Source organism: Narcine bancroftii, chromosome 5 (assembly GCF_036971445.1).
Source record: "Narcine bancroftii isolate sNarBan1 chromosome 5, sNarBan1.hap1, whole genome shotgun sequence".
NCBI lineage: Eukaryota > Metazoa > Chordata > Chondrichthyes > Torpediniformes > Narcinidae > Narcine > Narcine bancroftii.
Window position 1 is genome coordinate 172,452,986 of NC_091473.1, and position 22,246 is coordinate 172,475,231.

The following is a 22,246-nucleotide window of genomic DNA, read 5'->3' on the forward strand; positions in this document are numbered from 1 at the left end:
TCTGGCATATCACATAATTAAACAAATACATCATGGAGACTCGTCAATTTCAAATATAGAATGTAATCGGAAATCAGTCACACCAGCACCTCCCAGCTGCACCAGTCTCAAATATTAATCTTTTTAGAAATATGCTTTATCTTATCGAAATATTTTAAACACCTTTTAGATTTTGAATTCTTTGTTTGAAGGAGCTATCTCTGAGCTATCATCACCTTAAGTCTCAGCTTACCTCTGGTTCTTACTCCTTCAGCAATCCTGCAACCTACAGTCTCGGAACAGCAAGTAGAAAGAAGTACAGGTAATTGGGGAGGTCACAGTATTTATGTGTGTTTAATTCTTTCTTTACTGTCAGAGGAGAATGATTATTGCACTTACATCCACTGTGATGAAATGCTTTGAGAGGTTGGTCATGGCCAGAATTAACATGTACCTAAGTAAAGGTCTGGGCCCACTGCAACTTGAGTACCATCATAATCGCTCCATAACAGATGATTAGACTGCAACGCTATACACTGAATGTGGCGTACACTCCGGGTAAGCTAATGTACACAGCAGACATGTTGTCTCGAGCTGTTGACACAAGAGAGCCGGCAAACACCAAAATGGATGAAGACGTGAAGGCCTTTCTGGACATGATGACAAGTGCACTGCCCATATCAGATGGCAAAATGGAGCTCAGAAAGTCAGAGACAAATAAAGATGAAACACTGAGACAACTGAGCAAAAACACCTCAGATGGATGGCCCAACATGAAGCAGGACTGCTCACCTGACGTTTCAGAGCACTGGAACTGCAGGGCGGAACTATCAGTGGTTGAAGACATCATCTACAAAGGAAGTAAAATCTTAATTCCAAAGAGTCTGAGAAAAGAGATGCTAAAAAGGATCCATGGAGGACATCTCGGAATCGAAAAGTGTAAGAAAAGGTGATGTACTGGCCAAGAATCAACAATGATATAACAAATGAAGTGTCAAACTGTGCAATATGCCAGAAATATCAAGCAAGCAATACTACAGAACCACTAAAGCCACACCCAGCACCACACAGACCTTACCAGAAGGTAGGCGCTGACCTATTGGAATGTCAAGGGAAGGACTATCTTGTAGTCACAGACTATTACTCCCTGTATCCAGAGGTGTGTAGACTGAATACCACCACTGCAGATGCTGTAATAACAGGTATGAAAGCCATATTCTCCAGACATGGTGTGGCAAGTGAGGTCTTCACGGCCCCAGGTTTGCAATTTAAAGTTCCGACATTTTGCCAAAGAGTGGGACTTTGTGCACACCACGTCAAGTCCTCATTTTCCATTGTCCAATGATCTAGTGGAAAAAATTAGTACAGACAGTGAAAAGACTGATGATCAAGGCAAAAGACAGTGGAACGGACATCTACGAGAGCATGCTAGTATACTGCACCACACTGCTCGATTGTGGTTTTTCTCCAGCACAACTCCTTATGGGATGGAGGCCAAGATCAAATCTAACCATTCAGGAGAACCTTCTAAAAACAAAAGAGGGGGAGAAAGTGAGGAAGTTCAAAGAACAATTCAGATTCAAGGACAATCAATTAGGAGATCATCAAGACACGTGAATCCTCCTAGGAGACTCACTGAGCAAATTTAAAGACTCCTGTTTTAGAATGAAGTAGAGCGATCTTCTTCGATCTTCAAGTTTTAGTGTCTGTAAAGGTGAACACACAAAACAAGTTTTAAAAATGTTAACAATGTTGATAATAATCAAAATGTAAGTTCTTGGTGTTAAAGTTAAAATTGCAGAGTTATAAAAAGAAAACCTGTTAGTTAAAAGTAAGTTTCTTTTGTTTTGAGAAAGGGAGATGTAATGACAACTAGCAATGCCTTACTGTTTGATTAGACTTGGCTGCCACCAGGGGCTGACATTGAATCTGTAATGGAGACTTGCAGCCTCATGGTGCTGTTCATATCAAGTTTAAAGTGAAGAACCTTTTCCTTCATCCATGTGTTGTCTTAAGAACTCGCACATACAAGATGAAACATTCATTATGACCCATCGCCCTCTATTCTGTTGACAAATTTAATGTTTAGCAGATAGAAAAATTCCATCACTGTTAAACATTGAGCATGTACATCATGAACCAAACATGAATATTTAAGCATTTGAAATAAAAATTGTTGAAGTTACTAAATGTTTTGAAATGACAGGTGATTGCTTCTTTAAGTTTTGCTCCAAGATAAGTTTAGCCAGGTCCTTGTGGAGAATGTTGAAATTTCAGCCTGGAATGAAGCATTCACTTCATCAAGTTGTTCTAACTTAAGTGTATTGATATCGCTCAATACAATTCTTGTCTTTAATGTCCAGCAGAGGGCAGCATTGCCTCATACAAACGTCCCCACTGCCCCCCCCCCCACCCCAAATGCTGCAAACATTTAGAAGGGCAGACAGTATCCGTGAACAGAAAACATAGTTATTGTTTCAAGTGAAAGGCCCTTCTTTCTGAGCGTTTTCAGCATTTGGTTGTTTTATTTCACATCTCTTGCATCTGCAGCTGTTTGATTTTTATTCATTCCTTCTGATGATTACGCTGGATAATGAAGATTTTGCTTCTTGAACACTATCGGGTGTATTTACGGATTTTGGGCTGCAGATCATGAAAAGCTCCTTATATTTAAAAATTTTAATTTTTTTTAGACGGAAAGCATGGTAACAGGCCCTATCGGCCCACAAGCCTTTGCCACCCAATTACACCTACAACCCCGGAATGTTTTGAAGGGTGAGAGGAAACTGGAGCCCCTAGGGGAAACCCACACAGACACAGGAAGAATGTACAAACTCCTTACATAGAGCACGGGATCGAATCCCAGTCCTGATCACTGGCACTGTAACAGCATTGTGATAACTGCTAAGTGCCGCCCAAGAATAAAAAAAATTCTATAAGGTACTGTTTTTAGATATAAACTATTATTGTGATTTCTTGTCATATTTTAAGTCTACTTCAAGCAGACAAAGCCATGAAATGAAACATGTCATTGCAAATTTTTGCACTTAGACATCTTCCCTGCTGATCTTGGTGCAGTCAGTGACAAACATGGTGACAGGTTTCACCAGGACATTGCGACCATGGAAAAGTGGTATTAGGGCAACTGGAATCCATCAATGCTGGCTGACTATTGTTGGACACTGACACAAGAGGCATCAGATGCTGAGTACGAATGAAAATTAGTGGCAAAACAGGTTTAGGTCAGTTGAACTGACAAAATGTGACAGCATCATAATGTGGTTAAACATGCTAAATTCAATAAAAGTTAATTTAATGTTTCTCCAACTTCCTACGTGATGCAGTAAATCTGAAATTATCTTTGTGTTCAGCTTGAAGTTGTCTGTCATCATCCCTAGTTTTTTTCAGGAAGCAAAACCCTTTGACAAAAAAATTTGTTGTCCAGTGTTATATCAAATTCTTGAAAAGTTTGACTCAAGGGAAAAAATGTCGAGGTGTACTATTATTTCTGCTAGTCATGTAACCCAGACCTGCATTAATAATACTCTTCATATTAGCCAGCACCTGTATGGGAAAAGTTTCAAGTTGTTATTACCTCTCATCAAAGAGGTTAAAAAGAGATGAAGAAATGCTTAAGTGGGATGGACAGCTAAAGTGATAAGCAAATGGAAGCTCAGTGGTGCCCCTTGACTAAACTGAACACTTCACTACAATGTGACAACCCAATCTGCATTCGGTTTACCCAGTGTAGAGGAATCTGAACCATGAACATTGAATTCAATATGCTAAGTGGAAGAGGTGCAAGCGATTTGAAGTTTCACTGGGAGTGTTTGGATCCTTGGAGGGTTGGAAGTGATACAAAGGCAGATGTTGCATCTCCTGTTGGCAACACAGTAAGGTGTGGGGAGAAGGCCCATGGATTCTGAGGGAGATGGAGCATTCTAGAGAGAAAGGCAAGGAGGGGAAAGGGAGATAAATGTGGTCATGGCATCATGCTGGAGGTGTTGGAAACCAAATGGGATTGGAAGGTGAGGAGATGGAGGCCCCTGCTCTTTGTGGGAGGGGAAGGGGGTAACGGTAACACAAGAAATGCTATTGATGCTTGCAGTATTGGTTGGTTCAGTTTTACAGTTCAGTGATGAGCTGGGTTTGGGGTCGATCTTATTGGAAGGGGAGATGGAGAGAGATTTAATCAAGGGGGCATAAAATGATGAGATGTGTTAACATGGTGAGCAGATGCACCCATCTCCCTGAAAATAAAGATCAATAACCAGGAGGCATGAATTTAATGTAAGACATGGAAAAATTCAAGGGAGCTGAAGAAAATAAGTGAACGTGATCTTGAACTCTCTATGACCTCAAGAAACAGTAAAACACAATGAAAACTCAGTATTCTTAACTAAATTTATAAAAGATGTGTTGCATACAAAAGTCAATCAATCATTAATACACTTCCTCAGAACCCATCATTCCCAGAGCTCTGGTGCCATTACACAGCACTGCCCCAGTGGCTCTTGAAGGTTGGTGATGGGGGAATAACTTTTAGAAATTGTGACGTTACAGTGTTCCACCTGGTAAAGGTGATATCAGAGTAGACAGGCTAATAGGTAGCAAAGGTCCTGGCTGAGTGTGGGGGCTGATGGCAAGGATACAGAACTGACCCCTGTAAAGTCCACATCTCGCTCCCGCGATGCCTTGTGGAATGGTGTGCCAACGCCCATGCTGTTGTTGCTACCCTGCCTTGGCATCAGCAACCTCTCTTCCGATCCAACAGCTCTCCCCTAGTCAAAGTCCTAAAATCTGGATTGCTCGGGGACTGGGCCGGTCTGGATTTTTGGATTTTCCGGATTCTTGGGCAGTAACTATAAAATTCAAATTCAAGGAGAATAAACAGGTAAATTTTGATAGTTTATTAACAAAAAATATTTTATGTAAAAATATAGAGTACAATAAAAATTTCTTACATTTCTGTGTGGTTGCTTGTTGCCGCCATGCATCTGTGGCACTTATGTGTACAAGAAATTCAGATTCTCAGGGGGGCCAGAGAAGTTTTTGAGAAGTCCAGATTTTCTGGTAGTCCAGATTTATGGCATCCGAATTTTTGGACTCTCACTGTATAAACTATGTGTAAGGAGTAAAGCAACAATGAAGGGAGGGGCCATTCTTCTCCTATTTCCGGAGGAGAGAGAAGGGAGGAGGACTGGGGATGCGGATACTGTTATCTTCTGTGGTTCAGGCTCTCTCCATCTCCGGGATATGCAGACATATAGAAGGACAAAATTCTTTTCATTTCCCCGCCTGCACAGAGATCGCCAGTGCTGTCCAAATCCTTCGAGCCCCCCCCCCCCACTCTCTCTCTCTCTCTCTCTCTCTCTCTCTCTCTCTCTCTCTCTCTCTATCATTCCATTCTTTCAGATCAGACCACAGTCTCCTTACCTGTAGGAGGATATACAGTAAAGGTCCTAAAATCCGGACTGCTCAGGGATTGGGTCAGTCTGGATTTTCAGATTATCCGGACTCTTGGGCAGTACTTTTAAAATTTAAGGAGGAATAAAGAAAAGATGAACATTTGTTAGTTTATTCATTAGCAAATACAGGATGCTTCATTTATCAAAACAAGCAGTTGTAAAGAAAAAGTAAGTCAACACGACAAAAATATAAACAAAAAGTTTCACTGCAAAAAAAACATAGAATGTTTGAAGTTATGTTCAAACACAAGCATTTTAAAAGAAAAATACAGTGTACAAATGAATGTATTTGTGATAAGATGACGTGTTTTAAGTGTGGACGCTTGTTGCCGCTGGGCATCAGTGGCGCTTTCACACGCCCGCCTGCACACAAAAGCCCTTTAAATTAAAAAAGTTTGAGAGTCCGGATTCTCGGTTGATCTGGATTTCTGGCATCCGGATTTTTGACTTTTACTAAACCGCAGGGAGAGCTGTGAACATTCTGCAGACTTTGTTCTGGTATATGAGGAGAGATTGAGTTGGCTACGTCTCTATCCTTTAGAATCTGTGGTGATCCTATTGAAAGAGGGTTGACAGGGTAGATGCCCTAAGGAAGTGCCTGGAGTTTCCCACCAATCTGAGGAATCTAGAACTGGGGAAATCACAGTCTCAAGACCAGAGGTAGGCTATTTAGCTTCACTCAGAGTGGAATTCTCAGCCTTAGAAACCGTGGAGGCTCAGTAATAGGTCAATTTTAAAAATAATATTAAAGTAATCGAGGGATGTGGGTCTCGGGCAAGAGAACGGTGTTGAGGTAGAAGATCCGTCATGATCTCACTGGAGGGCAGAGAAGGCTCCAGGGGCCAAATTGCCAACTCCTACCCCAAATTCTTATGTTACTATGATGTCCCTCCATAGCTTTCAATGGAATTATCTGCAGGTGGATTCCAATGCAATCTCAGCATAGCTAACATCACAGGCAGCCTGCATGGGTTTCAACAGCACGGGTTTCAAGCTTGCCCCAGTTTTAGGAGTCCCAATCTTGTCCTTCACTGGAGTGCTAGTACCTATTTAAAATCCTTTGCCTTGACCACCAGGGGGTGCTGTTAGCTCAAACTCAAAGACTGCTCCGAGTCGTGGGAGGATTTTACCCATGATCAGTAGCACTTACTTATGATTGCCATGATCACAGAGAGGACAATCAGCGAATGAATACATCACATTGCTTTTTATTTCTAAAATCGATTTATCGTATATACGCATGTGGATGAATTTTTAGGGTAAAATTTGCAGAATCCACTATGATGTGTGCATTACTTTTAACCGTGGTAATTCCCTGTGTCATTTGGGGCTTTGAGAGCTTGGATGACTGGCTGAGGTCTATAGGGCTTTAACCCAGCCACAGCAAAGGTGCAGGAAATATAGTGGTGGAACAGATGAGGGTTGCAAATAGGGATCCTTGCTTCTCTTGTCAGGCAACTGAGGCATCGGGAGGTCAGACGGGTGAGTGGCCGGGCGTCGGGAGCTCGGATGGATGCGTGGCCAGGGCCTAGGGGAGAGTCCATGGTCAGGGCATCGGGAATGCAGATGGATGGGCAGTCAAGACTGGGTGGCGAGTCTGCAGTTGGGGCATTGTGTGCCCGGATGGGCAGGCGGCCAAGGCCTGGGCGAGAGATGGTGGCCGGGGCATTGGGAGCTCGGAAAGGTGGGCGGCCAGGGCCTGGGTGAGAGATAGTGATCGGGGGCATTGGGAGTTTGGATGGGTGGGCAGCTGGGTCATCGGGAGCTCAAATGGGCAGGTAACCAGGAGAGTCCATGTTTGGGGCATCAGGTGGTTAGATGGGAGGGCGGCCAGGGCCTGGGTAAGAGTCGGCAGTTGGGGCATCGGGAGCTCAGATGGGCAGGCAGCTGGGGCTGTGAGTCTGTGGTCAGGCAGCCTGGGCCAAAAATAGGTCGACTTTTACACGTGATGTAGGGAAATACCAGATTTTAGGGCCAATAATAGGTTGACTTTTACATGAGATCAACTATCACAGGCATGGATACGGTAAATCAATTTAATGGATGAATAAAATAGCAAACGAAAACCGGCCCTCTAAATCAATGTTGTGGTTTTGACTTGCCTTAAACCTGTAACCAGGTGCTGTGTTGGGAATGCAGTTCAAAGGAAACTGCTCCATTTACAAATGGGAAAAGCTGAAAGGCCATTTACTATTGCAGTTTTTGTTTGTGTCTAACTGAGCAAAGCTGCTGTTGTCAGAAACTCCCAAGGTCAAAAAAAGGTTTTAATTGTGTTAAATAATCTTCCCTCCCCCCCCCCCAAAAAAAGGCATTCTCTGATTTAATAGTTCAACCAACCAGTAGAATCATCATCTGAGTTGATTGTTCCACAAATAAGATATTTATTCAAACATGCACTTCAACTGGTAACAGGGGGCCAAACCGATAAATCAGTGGAAGAAAATTTCTCCTGACATTCAGTCCATTTTTTACCGTAACATTCTTAAAACTATATTGATTCATAAGTGTATTTTCTAAAATATACTGGTGTTGCTGCTATTCAATGAAACACCCTGTAAAAACAGTTTGATCTCCTCAGCTTTGTTTGCAGAGTTCCCGTTCCACTCCACATTAGCAACAATAGAAATGGGAAGTGAAGGCACAGAAGGGATGAGTAATTATATAGGATATCATTCAAAATAGAAACTGAGTAGAGGCCAGCAACTGGTGTCAGTATCCCTGACCCAAGAAGGAAACATAGAATTGGGATTTGCTTTCCTGCTTTCGATCCAACAAATTATCTTAAAAAGTGGTTGCATGTAAGACATGCCGGTCTGGATTTTTGGATTTTTGTTGTACCACAACTACCACTTGGATACTCCATGACAAAAATGGAAAATAGGCACTAACCCTCAGAGAGCAAATATGGAGGATTGAGTGCATCAAAGGATTGAAAGAAAGAGAGGGGAAACTTGGAGAAAGATATTTGGAAAAGGAATTGCAGAGAATGAGAGGTGGAGAGGGATGCCTGCTCTTCGTGGGACACAGGTTAGCCAAGAGGCACAATGATCTGGAAGATAGGTGTCTACTCTAGGCAGTAATAGAAGGGGCACATCCAGGATTGTAGCTGAATAATCTGCCAAAACACTTTGTAAGAGTTAGAACTGAAGTCGATTACTTGAATAAGGTACAGGAGAATTTCATGGAACCACCCTTTTAGTTTGGTCTCAGCATGTGGGAGTGATTGTCAAGTGATCACCCCCCACCCTCTCTCACTTTCCCTCTCTGGACATTAATGGACCCAATCATACACATGTGGTCACACTAGATGCTGCTTAGTAATTTTAATTCCCAGACCTCACTCTATTGGAGAATAAGTTATCTGGTTGCCCCTGGTTTTTCCGTCCATTCTCACAGATCTATATGGGAGAGCTCTGGGTAGAGTGTGTAGATCCCCAACCCTGGAGATAATGCAAGGGAACATAGACCAGAATCCCAAAAAAGTTTCGGCTTTGGTACCTTTCATCTCTGCCTTCTATGGCTTAATATTTAATGCAGAAAAAGCCTCAGTTGCCTGACAAGAGAAGCAAGGATCCCTATTTTCAACTCCCTCATCTGTTCCACCACTATATTTCCTGCACCTTTGCTGGTGATGGGTTAAAGCCCTATAGACCTCTAACCAACAACACCACAGAAACACTGAAGTGGTTGAAGTTGCTGCCCACTGCCTCTAAATGCTGACCCTGTCAGTTATGGTCACATCTCACGAATAAGTAAAAGAAGATGCTTCTGCTTTTTTAAATCAACCAGTTCATCCTCAGAATATTGGTGCATAAACTCTTTAGACCAGTGTGCTGGCTGGTCATCTCAATCATTACCTTAGCTCCACTGTTAACATTAGAAATAGAGTTATTTACTGATGGGAGTTCTTATACCAAAGTGTACCTCACTTAGTTCCTCGACTGTAATATCTTTAACTATCTTGCAGGGAAAAAGATGCAGGAGCTGTTCATACAAACCCTCCGAGGTGTGTGTGTGTGTGTGTGTGTGTGTGTGTGTGTGTGTGTGTGTGTGTGTGTGTGTGTGTGTGTGTGTGTGTGTGTGTGTGTGTGTGTGTGTGTGTGTGTGTGTGTGTGTGTGTGATGCTGTTTTGTCTGGTTATACTTATATATCCAGATGATAATAAATTTGAACTTAACCTATCCTCTGCCATTATAACCCTTTTACTCCTTACCTCCCTAATTAATGGATTTTTCCTGAAATTATTGCTTTATTTAGGAGGTTACATCGAAGTTAGTTATTTGAACATTAGAGTGTAATGTTATTGCAGTAACTTTCTTATTTTACATCTTAAAGTAACTTCCTGGACCTCTAACAATTATTGTTCCAGTGGATTGTTCCAGTGGATTATTGTTTCATGGATTACAATTCAAAGTTACCATATTTTCCTGCCACATTGCTGCCTTTTGCTATCTGCAGCGTCTTTCCCATTGACAGATGAGGAATTGGTATTTCATATTTCATCCAGCGAGACACAGCCACAAATAAAGCTGCATAAAGCCAGGATACAAATGTAATAATTCTTTCTCAGTCAACAGAGTTGCAGTGGGATTGCCCAGTAAGTGTGGCTTTTGTTTCCTGAAAAAGATAGGAAAGAGGTCTCCACCTCGAGAAGAAGCCACTCTATGACATACAAGTCTGAGGGAGCTGATAACATCCTATTAGTAGTTTTTGGGATGTCCATCAGCTGAAAGATAGGCTAATAAAGGGAAGCTTGACCCTTGCCTTGAGAACTCCTTGTCAGCATGCCAGAAGGAAATGACATAAGTGGCAGAATGCTGACCTACAAATATACAGGGAGTTTGCTGCATTTGAGTGAATACGGAAGGGCTGGGTTTGGAAGATGAATCGCTGAAACAATAATTGTCAGGAAGAACCTTGACAGGGTGGATCGGCTACGATATCTGGCTTTCCAAGGTAACAATGAATACTGTTAAATAAAGTGGCAATAGATCTAGTGTCTGAAGTGTCAAGACATGGTTGATTACAAATATTATGATAACAACACAGGCCTTGGTCGGGTTATTGATTGAATTGAGAACTGAACTACAGACAGTTATCCATGTAACCTGAGAACAAGCAACTTGAAAAATACTGCTCAGATTTAATGTCACTGCCAATTTATTTTTTAATATTCCTAAAAACAAATGTTGGATTCTACACTGTCAGATTTAAATATTGACGTCATGGTTATTGATGAAACTTTCTAGCCTGATGTGAATTCTTGACAGCAAGTAACCCACTAGTGACTTTGTTGATCTTTATTGCTTGTTTTACCTAAGCAAAAATACTCCCAGATTGAGTGGTTTTAAGATGTCTGAAGCAAACTTAAACATTTTTTACAGAACATATACAGTACTTACAAGGAATGAAACAATATTGTAGGCCTTAGTCGAATGATAAAATATCATGAAAGTTAAGAACACCTAAGCTATAAAATGTAACAACAATATTTTAAGTCTATTTTAACAAGATGGATTGAAGAAGAAATTGTATTTTTTTTCTATCAAATTGAGAAGGCAAATTTTGTTTAATCTCTAATACCTAAAATTTATAAAGTCAGAGTTTTACAGCAAGGAAACAGGTCTTGCATCCCATCTTGTCTGTGGCGACCATTTTGTCGACCTGAGCTAGTCCCTTTAGCCTGTAATTCACCCAACCTTTCGTAAAAATGTATCTGTTCAAATATCTTTTAAACATTTGCAGTTATACCTGCCTACCTGTATCACCACTTTTATGGAATTATGTATCAGTATTCTCCACCCCCGCCAAGTCTCTCTGTTTTGCAAGTTGTCTGAGTCAAGTTCCATTAGCCATTAACTTGACCCATTTTTCCAGTTCACCTATACCCTGTTGTAATCTCAGATAACTTTCTTCACTGTCTACAGATTTCTGTGTCATCCACAGATTTACGAACCATGTTCACAACATTGTCATTCAAGTTGTTAATATACAGATAATAAACAACAGTGAACCCAGCACCAAACACTGTGGCACTCCACTGGCCTTCGTCACAACCTTTCACGACCACCTTTTGACTCCTATCATCCTCCCAATTCTAATCTGCGCTGTTGTGCCCCAGATATATAGCAACACTCCAAGACACAATCCAAGCTCAAGTTCTTTATTTAAATAGCATTTTTTCAATTTGCATTTACCAAACCAAAGCAATTAATTGAAACTAGAACAACTATTTACAGAACAATAGATTAAAACATTATAAATAGACAACAATTGCAGTGAACAGAGCAACATTGTCGAAGGTTAGAATCATATAAAGGGTTTCAGACTTTCTTTGGCTTGGCTTCGCGGACGAAGATTTATGGAAGGGTATGTCCACGTCTGCTGCAGGCTTGTTGGTGACTGACAAGTCTGATGCGGGACAGGCAGGCACGGTTGCAGCGGTTGCAAGGGAAAATTGGTTGGTTGGGGTTGGGTGTTGGGTTTTTCCTCCTTTGTCTTTTGTCAGTGAGGTGGGCTCTGCAGTCTTCTTCAAAGGAGGTTGCTGCCCGCCGAACTGTGAGGCGCCAAAATGCACGGTTTGAGGCGAGATCAGCCCTCTGGCGGTGGTCAATGTGGCAGGCACCAAGAGATTTCTTTAGGCAGTCCTTGTCCCTCTTCTTTGGTGCAACTCTGTCACGGTGGCCAGTGGAGAACTCGCCATATAACACGATCTTGGGAAGGCGATGGTCCTCCATTCTGGAGACGTGACCTAACCAGCGCAGTTTGATCTTCAGCAGCATGGATTCGATGCTGTCGGCCTCTGCCATCTCGAGTACTTCGATGTTAGGGATGAAGTCGCTCCAATGAATGTTGAGGATGGAGCGGAGACAACGCTGGTGGAAGCGTTCTAGGAGCCGTAGGTGATGCCGGTGAGGACCCATGATTCGGAGCTGAACAGGCGTGTGGGTATGACAATGGCTCTGTACACGCTGATCTTTGTGTGTTTCTTCAGGTGGTTGTTTTTCCAGACTCTTTTGTGTAGTCTTCCAAAGGCGCTATTTGCTTTGGCGAGTCTGTTGTCTATCTCTTTGTCGATCCTTGCATCAGATGAAATGGTGCAGCCGAGGTAGGTAAACTGGTTGACCGTTTTGAGTTCAGTGTGCCCGATGGAGATGTGGGGGGACTGGTGGTCATGGTGTGGAGCTGGCTGATGGAGGACCTCAATTTTCTTCAGGCTGACTTCCAGGCCAAATATTTTGGCAGTTTCCGCAAAACAGGACATCATGCACTGGAGAGCTGGCTCTGAATGGGCAACTAAAGCGGCATCGTCTGCAAAGAGTAGTTCACGGATAAGTTGCTCTTGTGTCTTGCTGTGAGCTTGCAGCACCTCAGGTTGAAGAGAGTGCCATCCGTGCGGTACCAGATGTAAACACCATCTTCATTGTTGAGACTTTAAACGCTAACGAAAGCAGGAACGTTTTTAACCTGGATTTAAAGCAGTTGAGGGATGGGATTAGTTTAATGGTCAGGAGAATGCTGTTCCATAGTTTGGGGGCCACATTCTCGTCTCTCCTTTGTGTACGTTTAGTGCGTGGAACACCCAGGTGTCCCGCGGAAGCTGACCTGAGCTACTTGGGAGTGGAGTAGGGAGTAGGCAGATCGGAGATATAGGGAGGGCGGGGGAAAGATTGTTGATGGACTTGTATATAAATAGCAGCAGCTTGGTCGATTCTACCTTGTCCCCATCAGTTTGTATTTAAATGGACTACAGAAATATAATGTACCAATTTTGAAACATTTATTAGAAATTTGGACTAAAAGGAATTTATTAATAGGATCAAAAGGTAGTTTATCAGTTCAAACCCCAATATATCAAAATAAATTGATTCCTTTTTCATTGAATAATAGAATTTTAGAAGATTGGTGGATTAAAGGAATAAAAAGATTGCAGGATTGTTTTGAAGTTAAATTTTTATCATTTAATCATCTTAAAGAGAAATTTGGGATTTTAGAGAATTCTCTGTTTATTATCAAATTAGGGCATTAATGAAAGATAATTTTGAAAGAGAAATGAAAATTTCTAAGTTAACTAAATTTGAATTTATCGTTTCATATTTTTCAGATAAAGGTTTTATATCAGAAATGTCTGTATTATTACAAGATACAATGGTTAAAAATATTAGATACATCTAGGATGAAATTGGAGCAGGATTAAAGTTGTGAGATGAGTCAGGTGGATCGGGAAAATATGTGTTATGATGGGTTGACTAAATTAATTAATGTAAGATATCGTATGATGAATTATAATTTTTTGCATCAGTTATATTTAACCCCTGAAAAATTGAAAAAAATATGGATTTAGTCATTCAGATTTGTGTTTTAGGTGTGGATTGTGTGTTGGAACATTTCTACATTCTGTTTGGTTTTGTGATAAAGTTCATCCTTTCTGATTTAAAATTAGGAATTTCCTTCAAAATTTGTTTAAAATTCAATTTCCTTTAGATTCAAAAATGTTTTTGTTAGGTTATTTTACTCTGTTAGTGGACTTGGGGTTGGATAAGTTTCAGACAGCGTTTATTCGTTTAACATTGAGAGTTGCTCGTAAATGTATTGCTATGTCTTGGAAAGATGAAGCGGAGTTAAATGTAGTTCGATGGCATAGTGAGTTGAAGTTGTGTATCTATATGGAGAAAATAACATATAATTTACATAATTTTGATTTTTTTTGTTAAGATGTGGACTCCTTATATGAAGAATATGACTTTAGTAATATTGTAAATTACTGAATGTTTTTGTTTATTTTTAGTGCTTCCCTTGAGGGATCTGTTGTGAGAGGAGATGGGTTTGTTTTACTGTTTTATTATTAGACTACTTATTCTGTAAAAGTCTGTTTATTTTTATTGAAAAAATACTAAATAAAGTTTTTAAAAAAAGCTTGGTCGATTCTGAGCCACAAAGACAACCACTAGAGGGTGGCCAGAATTGCAGTGAATATGGCCCTTCTTCTTGGCACTTGTCAGGACACTAGCCATAGCATTCTGAACTGATTGGAGGTGGGTTAGGGAGGACTGGCTAACCCCAGTATATAGAGAGTTAGTGTAGTCCAGACGTGAGAAGATAAGGGCATGAATAACCCTTTAAAGGTCTTTGAGAGAGAGATACAGATTAATTTTAACAAATCCACTTCACTGATTGCTTAACTCTGACAATCTCATCATCCATATCTTCTGCTTCAGTATTAGTTTTTAACTTCAATTTTGGTAATTTAAAGTAACCACACAGTAATAGGCCCTTCTGGCCGAAGAGTCCCCGCCACTCAAATGCACCCGTGTGACCATTAACCTACTAATCCTATATGTCTTTGGAATGTGGGAAGAAACTGGAGAAGCCAAAAAAATCCCACGGCAAACGTGCAAACTTCTTACAGACAGCGCCAGATGTAATAGCATTGCACTAACCACTACAGGAATCGTGCCACCCAGAGTCAGAGAACCATTTTAAACCACTATTCAAAGTAGCACAACATATCTTCAAAAGTGAGTCCCGAAAAACAATTTTCTATTCTTTTGATCCCTTTTCTCTCCCATTTTCTAAAGGAAAGGATATCTATTGTGAAAGGGATTAGTTGATTTTGCGACAATATTAATTTTGGTAGTTGATAATTTGTTTTATTCCTTTCTATGTGAACTTTCTTCCAAATGTTAAGCAGATGGTGCAGTACTGGTGAATTCCTATGTTGCACCAGCTTTTCATCCCACTTATATAGTATATGTTCAGGTACCTTCTCCCCTATTTTATCTAGCTCTAATCTGGTCCAATCTGGTTTTTCCCTTGTTTGATAAAAATCTGATAGGTATCTTAATTGTGCTGCTCTATAATAATTCTTAAAGTTTGGTAGCTGTAAGCCCCCTTGTCTGTTAATTTATCTAGCGCTATCCTCAGTTTCCCCCCTTTCCATAAGAATTTCCCTATTATTTTCTTTAGCTCCTTGAAGAATTTCTCTGTAATTGGTAATGATTGGAATAGGTATTGTATCCTTGGGAAAATATTCATTTTAATGCAATTTACCCTTCCTATCAGTGTTAGTGGTAAGTCTTTCCAATGTTCTAAGTCGTCTTGTAATTTCTTCATTAATGGCTGATAATTTAGTTTGTATAGATGGCCTAGATTATTATCTAGTCTAAAACCTACGTATTGGATTGCTTGTGTTTGCCATCTAAATGGTGATTATTTCTTAAACTTTGTGAAATCTTCTTCTAAGTAATATAAGAAGTAAAGATCTTAGACTCGATTTGGATGGAGCACAAAAAAGATTTATTATGATAGCCTTAGCTGTAGCAAAAAAATGTATTATGTCAACCTGGAAATTAGAAGATAGCCTGAGAATACAGCAATGGTACATAGAAATGAATAAATGTATTCCATTGGAAAAAATAACATTTTTCTTTTTTTTTCTTTTTTCTTCTTTGGCTTGGCTTCGCGGACGAAGATTTATGGAGGGGGTAAAAAGTCCACGTCAGCTGCAGGCTCGTTTGTGGCTGACCAGTCCGATGCGGGACAGGCAGACACGATTGCAGCGGTTGCAAGGGAAAATTGGTTGGTTGGGGTTGGGTGTTGGGTTTTTCCTCCTTTGCCTTTTGTCAGTGAGGTGGGCTCTGCGGTCTTCTTCAAAGGAGGCTGCTGCCCGCCAAACTGTGAGGCGCCAAGATGCACGGTTTGAGGCGTTATCAGCCCACTGGCGGTGGTCAATGTGGCAGGCACCAAGAGATTTCTTTAGGCAGTCCTTGTACCTTTTCTTTGGTGCACCTCTGTCACGGTGGCCAGTGGAGAGCTCGCCATATAATACGATCTTGGGAAGGCGATGGTCCTCCATTCTGGAGACGTGACCCATCCAGCGCAGCTGGATCTTCAGCAGCGTGGACTCGATGCTGTCGACCTCTGCCATCTCGAGTACCTCGACGTTAGGGGTGTGAGCGCTCCAATGGATGTTGAGGATGGAGCGGAGACAACGCTGGTGGAAGCGTTCTAGGAGCCGTAGGTGGTGCCGGTAGAGGACCCATGATTCGGAGCCGAACAGGAGTGTGGGTATGACAACGGCTCTGTATACGCTTATCTTTGTGAGGTTTTTCAGTTGGTTGTTTTTCCAGACTCTTTTGTGTAGTCTTCCAAAGGCGCTATTTGCCTTGGCGAGTCTGTATAATTTAAGAAATAACATCACAGTATTCGAACAAATTTGGGAATCGTACATAGAACACAACAGAGAAGTCCTACCGTGGACCTCCACCACCTAAAATGACAGAAGGAGAAGAAGTGTGTAAAAGTAGATGATGTAAATTTCTTGTTTATTTTCATTGTGTGATGACATTGTTTAATGGGTTTAATGTATCATATATGTTGAATGTTGAGTGGGTGGGGAGGGGCGGTGAAGGAGGGAGGGAAGGGAGGGGGGAAAAGGGGAGAAAATGACATTGTGTATATTCAAGAGGGAAATGTTTGTGTGTATTTTGGTCAGTATGGTTCATAGTGTGAAAAATAAAAAAAATTTTAAAAAAAGTGAGTCCAAGGATACACAGCGTAGGAGCATGGCAAAGCAGCCAGGAAAGAAAATGAAAGTTGTGTAATGTAGCCAGGTGAAAAATTTTGTGAAATATATTTTACATATGTCCATATAATTGCAATGGCTGCAACATCACCCTTAGGTGCTTTCAGACCCTATTTCTGACTAAGAACATTTTCTGCTCCATTTCATTGTCTTCACTGCCAAGCAGGGGAAGAGTGTTCAGAGGATGCAAGTGCCTTGGGTACACCTTCACTGGCCATGAACTACGGGATGATGCAAAGACCCAGGTTACAAGCTCAATTATCATTGCTACTCAAAACATGTGATAATTGGACAACTTATAGAGATCACCCGAAGTTTAGAAACCAGGTATCGTTCCAGAACAGTACAGGCCCTTCAGCCCACAATGTAGTGGCAACCTGTGGAAACCTACACCAAGGTAATCTCATTTTTCCCTACCTCACACCCATAACCTATTTTTCTTGCTTTCAGGTACCTATCTAAGAGTTTTTGTACCAGCCTCCAGCACCACCCTCAACCATACAGTCCAGGAATCCACCACTCTCTGAATAAAAATTGTACAACTGACACCTCCCCTGAATTTGCCTCCACTCACTTTAAATTGACATCCTCTAGTATTTGGGACTGTTTCCCCAGGAAAAAAAGTGCTGCCCGTCCACCTTTCTAAGCCACTCATTAAGTCACTTTTTATCCTTTGTCACTCCAAGAGAAAACCCCAGCTCTGCCAACCTTAGTTCGTATGACATATTCTCCAATCCAGGCAACACCTTGGTAAATCTCTTCACCCTCTCCAAAGCAGCTACATCCTTCCTGTAATGACGTGCATTCTAGTCAATTCACTCTCGTCAGGGCCATCACATCTTTCCCAGAGTATTCCAGTAATGTCAAACCAATACTTCATACAGTAAATGGCTGGACTCTTATAAGCATTAGAGTGATGCCAGTTACTGTATAAAACCTTACCTGCCAATTAAATGCTGCTAACAAAAATTTTCTCCTTATTTTGAGTTTGCCCTAATAAGTTCTCAGGGCCATTCTCACCCACTGGATATTCAGCAGGAATCTCATTTATATTATTATGGGTTACATTGTATTTTATATGAAATATGAATCTCTGTCTTTAAAAGAGATAGATTGTGGGGGGTTCAGTGTAGGTCACTTCCCAAACAGATACACTTCACATCTCATTTAAAATGCAAGACCTGAAACCAGACATTTAGGCACCACTGGCTTTGCAAAAGACAATGGAATTGCTTTGGAAGAAACTTCAGAAGTTGGTTGCAAATGGAACAAAGTCCGTGCTCAAGTGCTGATAAAGATCTTTCAAAGATTGGGTTTGGAGCCTTGGGAGGGGTTCTGGTTTTTACAGAGAGAGAGAGAGAGAGAGAGAGAGAGAAGAAAGCAGGATTCTTCTCAGAGAGGGAGTGGTCAGTTCTGCCATAGCTTTTGAGGCTGCAGCATGGCAAGCTGGCAGGCTTGCCAAAAACCCAATTTTTAAGCCGGGCTGTGAGTTTTGAGATCAGCCTGTAGTCCTTGCAAGAGGAAATGGCTGGCTAGAGTGTTTCTCCTGAAATAAGGGAAACAAGAGGAACTCTGTGGTGAAATGGAAGAAGAGGTTATCGTTTGGAAAATCCATGATGCAAGTTTCTTCGGCAAGACACTGAAGTGGCTGCTTGGAGGAAATCAGTTTGTGAGTGTTCAACAAGCAACAGATCTCTCTTTGAAACCAACGAGAACCTTCCTGAGTGGTAACCATTTACCTTTAAGCACCAGAGCCTGGTGAAAATGCACAAATGTTAAATTCTGTTGTGACAGAGTATTTAGAGGTGGTTTGGGAGGAATTGTTAGAGCAGCTTGCACACACACTTTTAAAACACAGGATTTGCAGGACTTTTGCAGAATGCTTTTTGCAAAAGAGTAACAAAGTATGGACACACAGCTTGCCTGGGAGAGCATGTGATTTTTGCAGGCAGGGACAGAACAGCTTTGCTCTCAGAGAGGGAGGGAGTGAGAGAGAAAGAGTCACAGAAATCAGTTCCAGAGGGTCAAGCTGGCAAACTTTGGAAGGCTGCCTGGTCAAAGGAGAAGATTGGCTGTCTGAAAGGTGACCTGAAAGAAAGATAATCATCTGGAGAACCCTGAAGGGGGCAAGTTCCATCAACAAGACGGATTGAGAAGGAATCAGTTGCAGATGTCCCGGAAAAGGAATCTCTTTCTGAAAACCAGCAAGAACCCTCCTGAGTGGTAACCATTTGCCTGTTAAATACCAAAGCCTGGTGAACTTTGTTAATGCTAACATCTGTGCACAGTACAAGAAATGCCTGCAACCCGTGAGATTGGACTGTGATCTAAAGAACTTTCCTCATCTTAAATATACAATCACACACACCTGCGCTTAGTATTGGAGGGGGAATTAAGTGGGTTAGGTAGGTTAAGTAATAAGTTAAAGTTTAATTCTGTTTACTTGTTCAATTATAATTAAAAACTACTTTTGTTTAAGTAACCCTGTGTTGTGGTGCATATCTATTGCTGCTGGATTTTGGGGTCCTCTGGACTCCGTAACACTGTGCACAGTATATGAATTGCCTGATACAGTGAACTTGGAGAAACGAGAAGTGAATGATTGGACTATTAAAGCAAAGAACTTTCCTGAACACATACACAAGCACTTAGAATTAGAAGGGAGTTAAGATAGGTTAATAGTAATAAGTTAAAGTTTGATCCTGTTTTTAAGTTTAAAGAAAATTAAAAGCTACTTTTGTTTAAGTAACCATTTATCTTGGTGAATTTCTACTGATGCTGGGTTTTGGGGTCCTCTGGGCTCGTAACAATACCAATAGTGCTATGTTGTATGGTCCCAACAGATTTAATGTTGTTTCAATAATGAGTTCGAGTCCTTCACTCTGAATGACTGTAACTGAAGCATTTGACGAACTGGATTCACTCTCCTCGTCTCAGAACCCAACATTTTCCCTCTTGCCTCTTTCCTACCCTTTGATCGGGTCATTCCATAACTTTGCACACTCCACTTTCATTCCACAACATCCTACTTCCACAGTCATGGAAACAAAACACATATTTCAACATTTCTCTTTTGTTTTGAAAAAATTTACATTTATGCCCACGACACAAACCTTATCAGAAATTCAACTGCTGATCGTAAATTAGTGCCCACTGCTGATCGTGAATTAGTGCCCACTGCACCTTAATAGTGTGTTCAAACCTGCTTCTGAATTCCTAGTGCTCATGATAGATTGACACCTGCAACTGCTCAGACGTGGATGGCGTCCAACATCATGCAATGCATATTTGGAAACCTCATTAACTTCACGTCTATGCACGGTCTGCAAACAGCCAGACCATGCACACAGAGCTGGCCTTCACACTGCATGGGATAGCTGCTTCAGAGATACTTAAAAGTGAACCATTTGAAATGGTCCCAACCTGTGGGGTATCCAATAGACAATAGGCTATTTGACCTTTCTAGCCAGGACCTCCATTCCCTGCGATTATGGCTAATCATCCACAATCAGTGCCCCGTTCCTGCCTTCTCCTCATATCCCTCGACTCCGCTATCTTTAAGAGCTCTATCTAACTCCTTCTTGAAAGCATCCAGAAAATTGGCCTCCACTGCCTTCTGAGGCAGAGCATTCCACTGATCCGCAACTCTCTGGGTGAAAAAGTTCTTCCTCAACTCCGTTCTAAATGGCCTACCCCTTATTCTTAAACGGTGGCCTCAGGTTCAGGACTCCCCAACATCGGGAAAATGTTTCCTGCCTCTAGTGTGTCCAATCTCTTAATAATCTTGTATGTTTCAATCAGATCCCCTTTCACTGTTCTAAATTCCAAAGTGTACAAGCCATGTCACTCCAATCTTTCAACATTTGACAGTCCCACCATCCCGGGAATTAACCTCATGAACCTACGCTGCACTCCCTCAATAGCAAGAATGTCCTTCCGCTTTGCATGGGTTCCCTTTTAGACAAATGACCTCTGGCAATGTCTTTCCCTTGGATCCTACCACTGCATGCCAGCCAAAGTCTTCCACACTACTTCTTGACCTTGATTTTGATTATCCCAGCTTCACCTCTGTCTCGTGTAACCACATTCCAACTACCCCATTCCTTGATCTGATTCTCTGCTCCCCCTACAAAATATATAACCTTCTTCCCCAGTTCTCTCTCCAGCACAACACTTGTGCAGACATTCCTGTATCCACTGAACTTCCGCCTTGTGCTCAACAATGGCCCAGAAGAGAAAAAAACCTTGACCATGTGTAATGGAGGAAGGCACGTTCTATTAAATACCTTACACTGAATGACATGCACAGGAGGGGTTTGTACTACCAGGCCCTTGCATATAACATGCATGGTCCACTGCCCTTTTAATGTGCCTTTTTTGGTGAGGAAGAATTTCTGATTTATTACATTGTCATGGTCAGAAAAGTATTTTTATATTTCAAAAATTAAAGGTGCAAGAATCAATCTGGCTGCCGGCAAACACAGTGCCTCGTGTGAAGCCCAATCGCCACTATCCCATTCAAACTCTTCTTCCCCAGAGCTCTCGTCCAATGAGAGCGAGGGCTCCCCTGCACGGCAACGCCTGACGTCATGGAGACGCCAAACCCGGAAGGGGCAGCTCACCCTTGCAACCATGGTGTTGGCCTGCCTCTCGCCTCCGTGCGGAACACTCGACCCAGCCTTGGTCCCGACTGTGGCAACCGCTGATGCTGCTGCCGCCACAGCCACCCCCGCGGCCAACCAGGTACTCACCCTAGCGTCCATCGCTGATGACCGCCGGGGCCCGACCGCCGCGACCAACGACCTACCCACCGCCAATCGCGAGCAACTACAAACCCCACTACTTACCTTTCATCCACTGACGCAGCCTCAACAGCACTTCCGGGAGGTCCTCCAACCTGCTCCTCCAGCGTTGACTACGTCATCCCGTTGTGTGACGTCATCCCGTTGTGTGACGTCATCCCGTTGTGTGACGTCATCCCGTTGCGTGATGTCATCCCGTTGTGTGACGTCATCCCGTTGCGTGACATCATCACGCAAAACTCCCCTGTCAAGTGCTTCAATAACACTAAACCAGCAATGCTCTCATCCCCTCACTAAAGCAATGGAACTGATTAAAGTGCATGGACACTACCCCAATTGCTTATTTGACTCTGAGTCAACTGACAGTTTTATCCAGCCAGATCTGGCCCTCCGTTGGGGACTTGACATTATCC

General features: G+C 41.9%; 1 long non-coding RNA gene across 3 annotated transcripts in view; it reads right to left on the bottom strand.

Moving 5' to 3' along the window:
* Positions 1-22,246, bottom strand: part of LOC138764202 (uncharacterized) — a 66,329-nt gene that overhangs the window by 13,350 nt on the left and 30,733 nt on the right. The window contains exons 4-6 of one of the 3 annotated variants that reach the window (XR_011358063.1): positions 5,416-5,509; positions 4,944-5,100; positions 4,123-4,841 (exon numbers count right to left, since the gene is read on the bottom strand). This is a non-coding gene — a long non-coding RNA (uncharacterized lncRNA). Of the gene's footprint in view, positions 1-4,122; positions 4,842-4,943; positions 5,101-5,415; positions 5,510-22,246 lie in introns of those variants that run through there. The other 2 variants (XR_011358065.1, XR_011358064.1) reach the window with 2 other exon arrangements.